At 43.9% G+C, this 16,173-nt stretch overlaps 1 non-coding gene across 1 annotated transcript; it reads left to right on the top strand.

Annotated features, from left to right (window-relative positions):
* The first annotated feature begins 9,038 nt into the window (after positions 1 to 9,038).
* Positions 9,039 to 9,113, top strand: TRNAP-UGG (transfer RNA proline (anticodon UGG)). Its single transcript has one exon. It is a non-coding gene; the product is annotated as a tRNA-Pro (tRNA).
* Positions 9,114 to 16,173: the final 7,060 nt, after the last annotated feature.

Below are 16,173 nucleotides of genomic sequence, written 5' to 3'. Positions count from 1 at the left end.
GTCGGTAAATTCCTTTGGATTGGACGGTGATTTAGGATTCTTCGGATGGCATAGTTTCTTCTAGTATGATGGACAAGATGATAGCTTGTAAGAAAATCATCCACTAATCTCTTGATACCTGTTTCCATTTCTCGGGAGAGGGAGAGGCATGCTATGAGCAATAAGAAAAGCGGAATGTAATGTACCTAGTTCGCCACACAAGACAAGATAGGCCCTCAACCATGAATTCGATTTCTTAGTATTAGTAATGAAATGATCCACAGTCGATGATTTTCGATCTTAGTGAAAAGCACAACAATGAGGACCACCGCTTTACCTTACCAACAGGAACTCCCTTCCCTTGTTTACCAACTGGAACTCGCTTGAAACCAGTTACTTTATCAAAATAGGGAATATTAGCATCTTGTTTAGGAGACAGATTGCCTTACTGCTTGCAGCTCAATAAATGAGCGGACACCCAATAGGGGACATGGTCATGTGATTGTGGAGATTAAGCATCTAGTTCAGCTCCTTGGAAAGGTAACATTCTAGTATGGATCAGAATAGGGTGGCTCATGAGCTCTAGCAATTGGGCACACGTGTTGTGTCGAAGTCTAGCTGGCTTAGGTCCCACCTCTATCACTTTCCTTTTCGTCCCTCATAGCTTTCATTTTATGATTCCCTTTACCTTTTTGATATTAATTCCATGTCACCCTTATTTATAGGTAATAGGAATGAAAGAAGAAACAAAGAATTTTCATACGGCCATTAGGAAAGGAAAATGAACCGCAGCTATTGAGGCATAGCTAAACGAGAAGTAGATAGATTGGATAAACAGCGTATAATGATAGACGCTTCTTCGGCACACATGGAGACATACCTCCCGTAGCTGACCCCTGAATTCAAGGATACTGCCGGCTTTGTTACTAACTGATAGAAACCCCTTAATACAACGTTTTTCAAAAATGTCATAAGGTAGGTAGACCCGGTCTTGCGCTCGTCCGGTTAAGTGGCACATTGTGCTAAGTGCTCGAACCGTTGGCTGATCTCAGCTGTATCGCCTCATACAAATTAGTTAAGCGAGAAAACAAACGGCTACATAGGAGCTCTATGGTGGACCACCAGCAGGAAGATCGAATGGCTTAGCGCATCCTGCGCCTACTGGACCTGACTTCGTAGGATACTCTGATAGACTAGTCGAATGGCAATGGCCTAGTGGTTGTATCTGCTTGCCGATTCCTATTAAGAATACGAGAGTGACAAATGAGATGGAGATCTTGGCTATCATCAAACCATCCTCCCTCCGCTTATCTCTTTCCTTTCTATATGATAAGTCTACTCGCGCCTCAAGGGCCGGTCATTTACGCTCTCCACCGCATGAACAGCACTCCCAACTAGATCTGTACGGCTTCCGTTGTCTCCTCCATTTCCTTAAACAAATCATCACTCACTTTGTTTTTATAGGTTACTAGGTACAGATCATCATCTAGATGAGTTGAATCAATAAATCCATCCTGAGAAAGGGCCATTTTGTGAGATTCTTCTCTGCTGACTATAACACACGTAGTGCTTTCCGGCGATATACCAAAACGGCCATAAAGACTGTTCATAGTTGTTTTGTGAATGAAAGCCATTGCTTTATCCCCTTTCTCCTTTGCCTCAAGCCTCCTTTGGTATAGATCGTGTACAAAATCGTAGAATGGTGATTTCATTCTATCAAACTGCCAGCCACGGAGTGGGACGACCAAGTACCCATGTTCTTCTGCAAATTTTAGCTCCTCAGAGAAATAGACACCTACAAACTTACCTGTAGGGAATACCAAAGTACCATCACCACTCCTTTTAAAAGGTAGAAAAGGACGCTGAATATCTTCCGGACATGTTATAAACGCTTGAAAGAAACCAAACAAGTTCTCCAACAACGGTATCTCCGAACTCAACGGCTCCCACGATTCGGAGCGATAGCGAATTCATACGAGGACTACGAAGCGAATAATTGCATTCCTTCCTGGAGGTTTTAGTCGAGCGCACGCTTTCCTCGGTTTCGAATCAAGGGTTTTTAACAAAGATAGATCCTCGGTAACGGCAAAGGGGATAGCCTTGCTTTTGAACATTCATGTGCATATATTTTCATTAGATGTGCAATCGAAATCAGTAGGAGAGAAACTTTCATCCCTATATTTCCACTGAAATGGAATTAGCGATACCTTTGCTTTTAGTTTGAATTCATGAATCCTGTTTCTAGTGGCGAGTAACTACTACGAAAGGTACGGAAAACGGGAAAGGCAAAGCACAGGAAAGAAGAATATATTCAATAATGTCATCCTTGTTTCGGTACCGGATTCAACTTCTCAACTGAGGCTTCTGCTCGTAACGTCACTCACTGGATCAAATCAAAGGGCTCGGTTTCTGCTCCTCGGCAAAGTCAATTCAATAGGAATCCGAATCCTAAAATCTCAGGACGTAAACACCTGTCTGATCCGCGTAAGTATGAACGCTGGTTTCTCCGAGCTGTTTCAACACCTCTAAGATCTCACCTATTCCTAACCCTTCAGTTCTGGGGTACTCCTGGCAGTAAGTGATAACACGTATGACACGCTGTGAACCCTCTGATAAGACAGCTATCCTTATATTATAATAGCTAAGCCATGGAATGATGGCGCCGCTTAATACTAAAAACAGTCACAACCATCGGTTCGGATAAATAGGTTTTCTTAGCGTGATACCCGAAAGAAATGCGTCCTTCATTGCTGTAAAAGACGTGTGTGACTATAAGCAACCTGCTCCTACTAACTTCTTGTTACATAGTTCTCCTACATCCCTGTTTACAGCTTTCAAGTCTTGTTCCTCAATCTACTTCCAGCATCCTGTTTCTCCAACTACAGGTACGAGGGACGCCAACCGCTTTCTTTGCTTTATCAAACAACTCCTCAACCTGTTTATAGCTTCCTCCCAGCTACAACCTGCTTCTTGCACCCGATCCCCGAGTCCTACTTCCTTTTTCCCATTAACAAAACCCTTTTTCTTCTTGTTCTTTGTCATAACGCCTATTCCGGGGCGAGTACTACTTTTTTTTACAAAATGAATTTACAAGCAGATGATTTTCCGACCCTGACTACCAATTCCCCGACTACCTCTCTGGCTTATCAATCTAGCAAGCATAGGAAATCCTATTTCGGTAATCTTACCAAACAAGCAACGGATTGAGCAACTAGCGCGAAAGCCGTTGCGCGTTAGCGCATCCGTTTTCTTGCTTGGATTCAAAAAGAAAAGGAAGGTTGATTGGAACTGAAAAGAACAAACAGGCAGGCATGCTTTCAATCTGTTGGCTAGAATTTGAGAAATGCACTTGTCAAGAGTACTCTAACAATCGACGTCTCCCATCTTCTCAGGATTAAGCACTTATCTATTATGGAAATTGTCCGCTATCTGCACCTTACTCTTACTTTACTATTACGGATTTGGAAGTGGGAAAGCCAACCTGGGCTTTTAAAGATCACTCTTGCCCGTTCCGTTCATAATTGCTTAAAAGGAGAAGTCCAAATAGTGGCTGCGGAAAAGTCAATTCTATCATTTTTAGAAAGTTCGAGAAAGGTCATGCACGAAAAGAAAGAATCAAGGAAAGAACTGACTTTGATACGAAAGAAAGACTGAATCTGACTATCCCAATTCAGGAAGACGGAAATTGCCGGTTGGGTTAGTCCAACTAAGAAAGAAATGGGATTCTTTGGGCATTGCTTGGGCCGACTTCAGTATGGCTATCTCTAAAGATCTATCACTGCACACTTGAGAGATCTCTGTCTCCAGCCAATCAAAGCGTCTATAGCAGCTCCGCCGCTTTCTTTTTATGAAGCGGCTTTCTCAATACGAAAGAAAAGGCCTAGCTTGCATACAAGTTTATGCAAATAGCATGACATTGGCTGTTGCTTGCCATATTGGACTGATGCAGCAAACAAAAAGGAAGACTAGTTTCAGCGAAGGCAGGATGTTTTCCAATGTGCCAGTTCCTTCCCAATCGTCACTCCAAAAAGTAGAGTCACCAACACGCCAGTCCCCTACGTAGTGGAGGATAGGCCGTTTCGGAAAGTGACCGATCCCTTTTTTTGCGGTGGAGACAGATTCTCTATGTATTCATAGTCCTGTGTTGCTTCAAGATAGATGGTTGGCTAAGCCATTAGGTTGGATTATTCCCAACTTTCTGCCATCCTTCCTTTTGCTTTGATTAGCTGTTGTCTTTGATCCTTGAGGTAGGCTGCTCTGAAACAGAAGCCAAGGGATGAAGTGATTGTGGTTGGCGTGCCAATTTCGAACATGGAAACTATCTAGGTGGAAGCTCTTTTAGACGACCTTGCGGGTCATCCAAACATTGAAATGAAGCTCTTAGAGCAGACAGTGAATAAAGCTATGAATGGGGGTAGCAGGCCGAGGCATAATGCCGTTCATTTCTTCTTTTGTTTCGCAAACTTCTCCATCCGAGTTCAGCAATGTCCCAATCCTGTTTTGCCTTCGCCTGCTTGGTTCCTGGTACATGAGCGGTGAGTCCACTCTTACCCCAATGAATGAGTTACCACGCTCTTAACTATCTGTAGAAGTGTGAAGTACTACTGTTTCATTTATGGAACCAACTGCTTTCGCACCGGGGGAACAAGATGGTGGTGAACAAGGAAGAGTTCTCAATGAAAATGACAAGAAGGTTTCGTCAAGTTCGATTTTGTGTTAGTATATAACATATATCAATGGCTTTCTCTCTGCCTCTGCCTACTATAAGAAATGAAAGTTGGCATGCGGATACAGGAACTGTAAAAAAGAATCTCATGGCAGATAGGAAAATCGGTGCATATTATCTTAGATAAAGAAACGTTGACTTGGTGGAAGAAGGATCCCGCTTGAATCGACTATTTGGTCTAATGGTTCGCTTGCTTTATGATAGCTAAGACCTACAATAGAGGAAGAATTGAGCAACCAATCCAGTCGGCGTACTCGAAAGCAGGTTCCACGCACTTCTTGCTTCCCTTAACTAAATAGTGCATCGATTCCTCTAGACAGGAAAACCAAATGAAAAGGATTTCAGCCAGCATGCTTTGAAATAGTAACCTCAGTAGGAAATGCAGTATTCTACTTATTTATACCTACGCAGTTGTCTTATGACCCGGGCTCACTCTACCAACCATTCGAACCGTGATGAATATTTCCCTTCCTCACTCGCGGAATGGCGAACAAAGGAAGAGTTCCCCAACTCGACCAGGTCTCATAAGGTATGCCCGATCCTTTCGAATTCTATATCCTGTCGAAGGAATCATCCGAAGAACGAGAAGAAAGCCGATGGGGATCAAAAGCAACCGGGAAGAAAGAGAAATCCCTGCCATGCCCTTAGAGGAAAAGGAAATGAGCCTACTTTCTTTTCTCCAAAAAGTCAAGAGTTGGATGGGAGGGGGACTACATTCCACCCAGACCACTAGCACTAATGCATTACGCAGTCAAGTAAAAGCAAAAGTATCAAGTAAGGATCGGATATCCCAGAACAGAACTTCAACTAATAGCTTTGAATAGCTTTCGGTCACTCGTTGCCTATGGTGTCCTTCATTCGATCAGGAATCAACCGCTATTCGGTGCTTTTGATTTGAACAGTGCCTCGGATTCGATTCTAACGGAATGGTTTTCAGCCCGGGTCAAGGATGGGTATTAGTTTCAGTATCAATTCGAACTTTCATTCATTGTTAGGCGCACGCCCGCTGGCACATCCTCTTATCCAATGCGGCCAGGACCCTGTTCGTTCCATTTACGACTTATGTTTGATCGAACCCCGAAAGAAAGCTCGGATCTCGTGCTTTCGCTACCAGCCCTTTTTGGTAGACGAAGACCACGGCTTTGTTTGACTTAATAACTATACTTTTTTGGTAAATCCAAGTCGTATCACCTTTCTATGAAAGAGTTTGCGGCCAGTTCTAGGGTCCGATAGCTTCAACGGCAGTAGCAACACCTTTTGCATCTCTATCCTTTGATTTCCAATCTGTTTCACCTAGGAGGTCACTCTTTGAATCGCAGGAATCTTGTCATTCTTGGCCTTTAGGTTGACCAGCTGCTCATTAATCATCAGATGGAGTTTACGAACCTTGAGTCGCAGTTGAGAGACATCATTTGAAAGACGATAATCGTAGCGTGGGTAGGAGCTGTTAAAGCTCTTGCTGAAGGCGAATCCAATTCGAATCATGCAGAAAGTGGAACTTGGCGATACTCATACCGATGCTCATACCAGGCAAGCCTTTAGTTTCAATGGCAGTCACAGGCGGATCCAGATGTTTCTGCGCTACTTCCTCCCCCATCTTTGCTGGGACTTGCTCCCAAAGTAGTTGACGCTGAACCAGATGAGCCTGGTACAGTCACTGGTGAATGGCCTTCATAGCTTTGAACAATCCTGTTCGATCAAATAGTTTCAATAAGCATACAAATATGGGGCGCTTATGGGGAAGAACGAGATTAACGATGCATACGTGCTCTATTTTAGCTTCCTTAGTTTTTACTCTCTTATCGATAGTTTCCTTGATTTTCAATCAAGAGTTCCCTTCCTTTCGAGAATATATAGTGATGAGCTCCAATCAACAACCTCCTAGTTGAAGTACAGGCGAGGAAGCTGCCTATTAGTTTCAGTCCAGTCCAGGAAAGGAGCGGAGCCTATTGATATAGCTTAGTAGAGCCGAAATTGCTTCGCCATGATAGCAGTTTGTTTTAACAAGTAGTAGGAATGCGTGCTGATGTGCCAAATCTCCTCGTGCTCCTTCCGGATATTCCGAAATCTAGAAATAGAGGGGAAAAGGAAAGATCAAGGTTTGATCCTTGAAATAATCGAAAAGACATCTTGCTAAGAATAGGAAGATTGATTGGACCTTATCCGAACTAGTTCTCGATCTCCTCAAATGGCCTCCAAAGGAAAAGAAGGGTAATAGAATGGGAGGCTCGCTCTCCGAGATCGCCACTGTATTACTGATCCATGGACGAACAGGATTTCTTGCATCTGGGGAATGAAGGAGGAAGATAGAGAAGTTGACCTTGGCAATACAAGTAGTAAAATGGATTCAAATGCTGCATTGATTTTTCTTGCAAGTGAACAAAAGAAACCAGTTGCTGCCATTGCTTTTTTGTTGAAATAGAAAGAGAATGGATGCCATGAACAAGTGTATCAATTCATGAGTTAAGGAATACTATTGGGAAGATTGGGCATTGGGTTTGACCATCCCTGGCACAACACATATCTTTTAGTATACGTCTTTTTGAGTTGCTTAAAGATTTCAGATATTGCTTTTTCTGTTATAGGAAGTGTGGCGTTCCCCTTTGGGGTGTTTGTAAGTGGCGTCACCCGATAGGGTGTGTGCCCGGAAGAGAGAAGAAAAACATGTTGCTATTTCTGGTTGAAGAGCGAGGAGTTCCTATCGAACAGGAATTCCGAGGGACTGTTGTCGATTTGTAGCAATAGAAAGAGAATGGAAGTGATTTCATAAGTTGGGTCATGTTGATACTAGATCCATCTCTTTGAATCAAAGCCATCCTTTCCATCGACCAGCCTACGAGCATCTTCGGTACTATAATGAAGGACGTTGACACTATCCCATTCTACGTAGCAGGGGTAATTCCAGAAACATCCTATCTCAAAATCATTTAGAGATCAGTTTCTATAGAAAGATAAGCGGGTGTACAAATGCACTTTCTTATGATACTATGATACTCAGATACCACTCATTGGATGGGACCATTGATCGATAAAAAGTAGTAAATAAGCGCAGGTACGTTCTATTTCTTTTCCTTGCCTTGAAGTTCGAAATCAATCTGAAGAGGATTGTATCATGTCATCAATGGGACTCTCCTGTGCTATAGACTGTCACCTGCTTCAAGGTATCTTGCTTGTGAAAGCTGAACAAAGAAGAAAAGAAGGTTCATCAGTAGTCATTCTTTGCTTTCATCATTTCTCAAGTAACAACTTCTCCTTCATCCTCTACCATTACGTTTTGCTGGAAAGGAATAACGATTTAGCTGGCACCGAATGCATACAGCTTACGTCAACTTTCTATATCTCATTATTGATTCCATTCACACCCTTTGGGAACTGGAAACGGAGAACTTGTTGCTTTCTTCTGTTTTTGCAGGACAACTTAGATGGAAATGATTGACTTGATCTAGGTACGTGGTCCAAACGGATAGGTAGAATTACCCAGAGCATAATAGCCTCGTTTTGAAGCATATGGACGATAGTCGAACAAAGGAATCTTATCGGCATACCCACCTGCTGCTTGTGTTGAACCTGTCCCTTCCCGAAAGGAAACTCTATCTGTACTACGATATGGTTCCCTCCTCCCAGGAAACCATATCTCATTGGCAAGGGAATAAAACAATCAATAAAAATATCCCGAAATAAACATATCATGATATCAGGACGGGCTGGTATTACCTCAGGTTTCAAACAAGCTTGACCTGATGGTTCCCTTAAGCAAGGAAGGCATACGCATACCTATACGTCAAGGCTATCAATCTTGTATTAAGATTAAGGATGACTAATTGCATTTAACCCTGGCTTTCAGGATTCGTTAAAGTGATCAGTCATTTCACAATCTTATAAAAAGAAATCAATTTAATATAAAAAATACAAGATAGCAATTTGACGGAAGGGAGCGGCAGAGAATTTCCAATCAAATTGGCAATCCTAAACTCGATTAACCGAGCAAGAAAACGGATGCGCTAACGCGCAACGGCTTTCGCGCTAGTTGCTCAAAAAATCGTATCAAAATCAAGCAAGAAAAAGGTTCTGGCAGGCTGCGTGGGACTGTAAATCCTCTTTCGCTGGCTGGGCCCTTTGGACTCTAAATCCAAACGGAGTGAGTGGTTCGATTCCACTCTCAGAACGAGACTGAACGAAATAAAATGCAAGTGAAACGAGACGAGAATCAAATTGTAGGCTTATTTCCTAAAAGCGGTGGTTCTCGCCTCCCCGTGCCCAAAGCGGGGTGGGCGACAGCGCTGCGGTTCGAGTCTTTATCGATCGGGTAGATCCATATGTTCTGAGGGGGAGACGAGGTGTAGCGCAGTCTGGTCAGCGCATCTGTTTTGGGTACAGAGGGCCATAGGTTCGAATCCTGTCACCTTGATGTGGTATTCACACAATGGGGCCGTAGCCTATCCGTGGTCGGGAAGGCAGGCGAAAAGCGCGCACAAAAGAAAAAGAAAGCCAAAAAGCTTATTTGGCTTATTTTGGAATCCATTATAAGGCTTTTGGTATTCTATATCTATCTAATATTATATAGCTATTTCACAGGTTTTATTTACATACCTCAGTCATGTTATTTGTCTAGCCTTCAATCAGAATAGCCTCTCCACCGGTTCCGAAGATTCTTTCGGCATCAATGTGCTTTTGGAATCTTCCTATGAAACAAATCAAATTATGGAACAGTTTAGGACAGAACAGGCCTCAGTAGAAAGCGAGCTTTTTTCGCGTATAGCCAACCTCGAAGCCCAATTAGCGCACGGGCTGCCCCCTCAACTCAACCCTGACGAGTACGCTAACTTGGTCAGGGAGCATTTAGACGGTGCAGTTAGTATTGACCACTACCGCCAAGTCCCAAATTCCTAAATTGATGAAGTCCACATAATGGAGCTCAAAAGCCGTTTCAAAAAGATACTTTTAGAGCATCTTGAAACCGAACATAAGAAATATTATGAATGAATCACCTTAAAATAACATACGAGAGACAGCTTTCTTTTTTTTAGAACAACAAGTCGAACCCAATGAACAATTCCATTCAAAGGAATGTTCTAGAGGGGCCCTTTTCCACTAGATTCGCGATATTTAACAAAATGGAATAAATTATTAATGATTTCTAGAGTTCCGGGATTACTTCACTGCTGATATCTATTTTCGCCTAAGCACGGCCTCTAGGTTAGTTCAAAGTGTAGTACAACGAACTATCGATACACCGAAAACGAGTAAAGATGGATACATAAAATGAAGACATCGTGGATTACCCAAATTGGGACGACGATAGGACATTTCACTTTCTTTCGCAATATTTCTGATCATGACTCAACCACTAGCAAAGGGGATTGCTTACTCTCAGCCGCGTTTTCGCTTATGCTTAGTCAAGTGAGGATTCCATTCGAAGTAACGTAACAGGAGCACCATCTTCAAAACTTATCGGGATCCGGAGTTTTTCGATAAAAGGTCCCATCCTTCAATATCATGATTGGGTCAACCAGGCCAGATCATAAGTGAAATAGTTTGATCGGGTCGACCAGGTCAGGCCCGATCATGAGTGAATAGAAAATCGAAAACGTACATAGCTGTTCCAGCGGAAATACTTTGTTTAATTCTACCACTTCTACTAGGAGTAGCCTTTTTAGTGCTAGCTGAACGTAAAGTAATGGCTTTTGTGCAACGTCTCCAGACACTTATTGAATTTAAACCAACCTTAGAAAACTCAAAAGAGTCGACGGACTCTTCTATTCTAGCGTCTAGCGAAATGTGCTAGACCAATAAAGAGCTCTTGCCGCTCCACCCGCAGCGCTTCCTGGCATCATGGCTAATATCCCCGAATATATCGACTGGTCATCTCAAAGCATTATGTTCAGCAGAGCGGACCACCCGATGACAATCCCAAAGCCAGGGCACGCTGCCTTAGTAGTTGAGGCGCAAATCGGAGGGTTTAAGATGAGAATAGTTTTCATGGATGGTGGAAGCGGATTAAACCTGATATTCCTCGACACGATCAAAAGCATGGGAATCACGATGAGGATGCTAGAAGAAACGGATACCTGTTTCCATGGAATTCTTCCCACCTTACCGGCGTACTCTCTTGGCAAAGTTTACCTAAACGTTGTCTTTGGAAAACCCGACAACTTCAGGAAGGAAAAGATCGAGTTTGAAGTAGTAAACTGGGAATCACAGTACCATGCTATACTTGGAAGATCATCTTATGCCAAGTTCATGGTCGTGCCGCACTACGCATACCTCAAGCTGAAAATAGCTGGGAACAATGGAACAAACATCACAGTCTATGGAAGTTTTTCACGCTCGGATAACTGTGATCGTGAGTTTCAGAGGATTGCTGCGAAGTTCGGGCTCAAACAGGAACCCATCGACCTCCCTTCAAAATCGACAGCAATCGAAAGTAAGGAAGACGAACGCATCAAGAAGACAAAGAAGAAGCCAGCCGACCTTGCCCTGGAAGCTTCGACAGTGAAAACCTCGGCAGCTGACAGCAAGGTTATTACGGAAGAAAAAAAAAACCCGGCAATCACCGCAATAACTCCTGACGAAACTAGTGACGCTTCCAAAGCCACTGGCGCGGCGGACAAGCTTGAAGATAAGAAGAATCCTCCTCTTGCTTAAAAGGATGGATAGCATTATACTTAGCTTTTTCTCTTTTCAGCAGGGCTCTTTCTAGCCCACTAGTTTTTTCGCTTACTTTATTAATGAAGACTCAAGTTTTGTTTCTTTGAAGAATTGCAGTAATTCGAGACACCCGAACCACATTATCGGGAACCTTGTTTGTATATTATAACGAACATCAGTTCGACGAAAAATACACCCGGAGGTTGCACTCTAGAAAAGCCTCTGAAATTACGAGTGCTATGATGCAAAACTGACAGGACCTCGCTCTTCTCCTTCGCTATAGATGCCTCAAAGAGTGCCATAAATAGCAAGGATCATGAAACACATACGAAAACGATCCACGCTCGATACTTTAAATTACAAAGGTATCAAATAGCGACGGAGTCATCGGCAGATCTAGTGCCACCGATCTATTCGGGAGCTGCTGTCAAGACATGCATCGGTTGAAAACAACGTTGCACATACAACGGGTTTAGCAAGACCCGCAACACGAGCTGATCACTCAAATAATTTGCTACCGACAAACATACGTATACATCGTAACCCAGATGTAAAAACGAGTAATTAAGATTTACTCCTTCAAAATTTTCCAACGGCACCAACATGGCAGAGGTACGTATATACAAACCTGCCGATAAAAATAGTCTACCCTTGACCATTCGAACATTCGGATGCGCCAACTACCGTGGCCTCCTACTTGCAATAGGGGCATATCTCTGGATTACTCCTGAGGAGCCGTTTTTTCTTCGGTTGTCGCTGAGGTTCCTTCAAGCCTTTCAATAACAATTGAGGCAGGAAGGTCCACCTTCGGGTACAGCGGCCCTAGTTCACCCACTGCATTGGAAATCGCCAGTAGGTCTGCTGAAGGATGACACACAAGGACAAGGGCGAGTGCAATTCTAGCTCCTACAAGAAGTTGTGCTCGAACCAGGCTTCGGATCTTCTTAGCGTTACTAAATTCTGACATTAAAGTCAACAGCGTGGGAGGGACTGCATCCAAAGGAAACATCGTCTTCCAGATCACTCTCAATCCTTTATAGCACTTGTCAAAGAAACGGTGGACCTGCTGGACCCGATCTTGGAATTTCGCGATAGTGGAAGATCTCGAGTGATCCTTCCAGAAAATCTCATCTAAAGATGAAAGTTGAGCCAATGCATTCACACGCTCGTGAATCCGCTTGTTCTCCTCAGCTAGGTTCGGAGCGATAACTAGAAAATGAAAACAAAGGAAGATAAGAAGATAACTTTCATGGAAAACAAGGAGCAAGAGCACAGAGGTGCTTACAGTTCAAACTTTCTATGGCTCTATGCAATTCAGCAAGAGCATATTGTTCTGCGTCAACCGCAAATTCGTTCTTCTTTCTGATAATGGCAGCCAAGGCGTAAGTACTGCGCATATCCTTTTCCATATGAGCGATTCGATCCTTCATACGTTGAAGTCGATCACTTTCAGAGCAAGCACCCGAAGAATCATCGGTAAATGAAGGCACAGGAAAAACCTGCAAAAATTATTAAAAGGCATGATGGATCATATGGAGTTGACACTGGAATTTACTCCCATCGGGAGAATGCAAATGAAAGTGTTATAGTAGAAAGACAATGGCAACATTGCCAGCATGGAATTTGTTACAATCATAGACAGTTTTATGACAGGACATTGTTTCAACCAAAGCAAGATTACAACAATAGAGTCAGGGGGCTTGGGTCTGGTTAGACAAGCTCGGCCCAACGGACGATTTCTTTGCCGAAACCAGTTCAAGGAGCTGGCGAGCACACTTAAGCGCCGAAATTTTATAGGCACCCAAGTCAACAAATCGCCCATCTTGTTCTTTTGGCACCTCTTTGGATATCTCTTCAATATCGGCTTTGAAGCCATGACCCATCATAAGTTGGAAGGCTAGGAGGGCACCATAGGTACGCGAAGTATGTTTGAATACCTCGAGGACCTCCCTCGTGTTGATGGCGAAAGCATCGATCAGCTGCCCCAAGGACTTGTTCTGATCAATCTTGGGGAAGATCATCGAATGCATCCTCGTCATGGCTCCTTTATCCTTCTGGAGAAGATCCTGGACAAGCTGGTGAGACCCGACGGTCATCGACAAAGCATCTGCCGAAGAATTATTCGGCAATTTATCTAGAGCCTCAGCTGGGATGTCAGCAGCTTCTGCAAAAAGTGAAAGAGGAGGAGTTCATTAACCAAAATCGAATCGATAAAGCAAAAAATCAGAAAGGAGGCGGAAAGGGTATTACTGAGCAAGGCCAAGGAAGACTGGCGAAGAAGCTCATCTTTTTTCGATCACCAGAACTTCGGCAGCGAGCCTGGATGCTTCTTCGTACTTCAGCCTCTTCTTTAGCCCTTCAAGTTCGTCCTTCAAAGAATCAACTTCCTGGCGGGCCTCGGCAGCCATTTTTATCGCACCCTCCATCTTTGAGGAAGAAGACTTGACCTCCTTTTGCAGTCGAGCCTTGTCGCCTTCCAGAAGAGTATATTGGGAGGCGAAGGCCTCCAGGGAAGAGATAATAGCTCGCAAATCCTTAAGACACGAGGAAAAATAATTATTGGACGAAGAACTAGTTAATCAAGGAAGTTGTCACGCATGGGCATGTCATTAAAACAAGAAAAGCTCATAGGTGTTCCTGGAGGAGAAGCTGTAGCCGTTGATGTCAAAGAAATCTCCTTCCCTTTGGAGAGGGAAGAAGCTGTCGATATTTGAGCCACGGGGGCTGCGGCAGGAGTCGAAGCCTCGGAGGCCGCTGGGTTCGGGATGTTGGCTCCAGACTTGGCCTTCTTGGCCAGAGGCTCAATAAAGCCCTGGTCACTGCAAGAACAAGAAACTGGGAAAGTCATGATCAAATGCAAATGGCAAAGTAGAAACACAATCCTGGGAAAAGAAGCAAGGACTTACAATTCGTAAAGATCATCTTCATCGGCAAAGCCACCGGATGATCTCTTCGAGGGCAGTGCCTCGGCCTTCTCCACAGCTTCATCAACAAAGGCAGCACGATCAGCGTCGTCATCATGCATTGACCCTGCTGTATCACTTATATCATCGGCAGAGAATTGAGGATTGATGGAAAAAGCTTCAGGATTCATCGGATCATCATCTTTCGGGCTTGCATTTCCTTCAGTATGGGACCCTGCAAGGATTGAGGAATCCCTTTTCTCGGAAGAATTGTTCGACAGGTCTTGTAAACATTCGGGAGCCACATGAATCTGTCGAAATTGATAGGTGAGCACAGTGGTAGTTAAAATAACCAAAAGAAATGGGACAATAAAGAACTTAAAGGAAGAATTTACCTCGGTTGGCGGATGGTCAGCGTCAAGAGGCGGTTGAGGACATATCAATGGAATTGAATCTTCCTGGCTAAAGAGGGTGAGACATCGGACCTCGTCAAGCAGTTCTTTTTCGGATAATTCAGCAATATTTACTCTAGTCTCATCCCTGGGACCCGAATACAACCACATCGGATGGGATCTAGACTTGATCGCCTGGACTTGACCTTTTAAGAACACAGCAGCTACCTCAGTACCTATCATGGTTTGACCATCAGATTCCTTGATTCAAAGGAATCTGTCAAATAACTTGTCGACTATAGGTTTCTCATCGGGTGAGAGGATGTTTTTCCAAGACTTCTTGGGCTTGTCTTCTAGAACATCGGAGAATTAAGGGAGCTAGGAGTCGGTTGTTGATGAGTCTCTTATATAAAACCACTTCAGCCTCCATCCTTGCACGGATTGTTTCATCGGGAAGTTGAAGTAATTGACTTCTTTACGAGCAACAAAACCAATTCCACCAATGACAAAGGACCCTCCACTGTTGTTGTATCTTTTCACGAAAAAAATCTTCTTCCACAAACCAAAGTGGGCCTCAATGCCCAAAAACGCTTCACAGAGGGTGATAAAGATGGCAAGGTGAAGGATTGAGTTGGGAGTTAACTGCCATAATTGAATCTCATACACTCGAAAGAGGTGATGAAAAAATTTGTGAGCGGGAAGCGAAAGACCTCGGTATAAGAAGGATAAGAACATCACTGTAAAACCAGCGGGGGGATTGGGCCGTAAATCGCACCTGGAAGAATAACATTCCCCTCGTTAGAAGAAATTATCCCGAGGCTCCAGGCCCTCTTTTCATCTCGCTTCGTGGTGGTAGAGGATGGCAAATCGCCAGGATTAGCCCCGGTCGCGAAACTTGACGGCGCTGGCGGCACCAGAGCTGGTGGAGGAGCATCTGACGCGCTTCTCAGCGACGGGTTTGGAGGAGCCCTGGAGGTGGCGCCACTGCTCACGGTGCTGGTGGCGAGAGTGGGGTTCTTCTTCTTCACCATTGTAAGATCTGAGGAAGGTCTGGGAGCTGCGGCGGCGGTGCAGTAGTTGCGAACGAAAAAGTTGGATGAGGAAGAAGGGACGCAAGGATGAGGTATGGAAAGGGGAGTTTACTCCGCGAGATTATAAAGTGAAAGGAAAACCTGAGGATTGAGCCGACACGTGTCGTCGCTTTCAATTTATTAAGGAGATTTTTTCCTCATCATCGATCGCGGAAATCGAGGAGTCACCTTGGTAACTGCACGTAAGTGGTGGTCATTTCTTAAAAAGAGTCGTGTATAAGAAGGATGGGCCCGTCAGGCCACGTCCTGTCAGTCAGATTTACAATAGTAATTACGTCATCACTGACGTTAAGTTCGCTTGAAGTATCTGAAGAAAATTCGAAATTATCGGATAGGCTGGTTCGAGTCTACGCACGGATTGCAAGTATCCGCACCTAGACTTGGGGGCTAGTCCCATCGGGAGCGCTGGACGCGCACCCGATAAATTTGGACTC

Source organism: Lolium perenne, chromosome 6 (genome assembly GCF_019359855.2).
Source record: "Lolium perenne isolate Kyuss_39 chromosome 6, Kyuss_2.0, whole genome shotgun sequence".
NCBI classification, from domain to species: Eukaryota; Viridiplantae; Streptophyta; class Magnoliopsida; order Poales; family Poaceae; genus Lolium; species Lolium perenne.
Note: the sequence above shows the minus strand (reverse complement) of the source record. Positions and strands in the feature narration are given on the sequence as shown.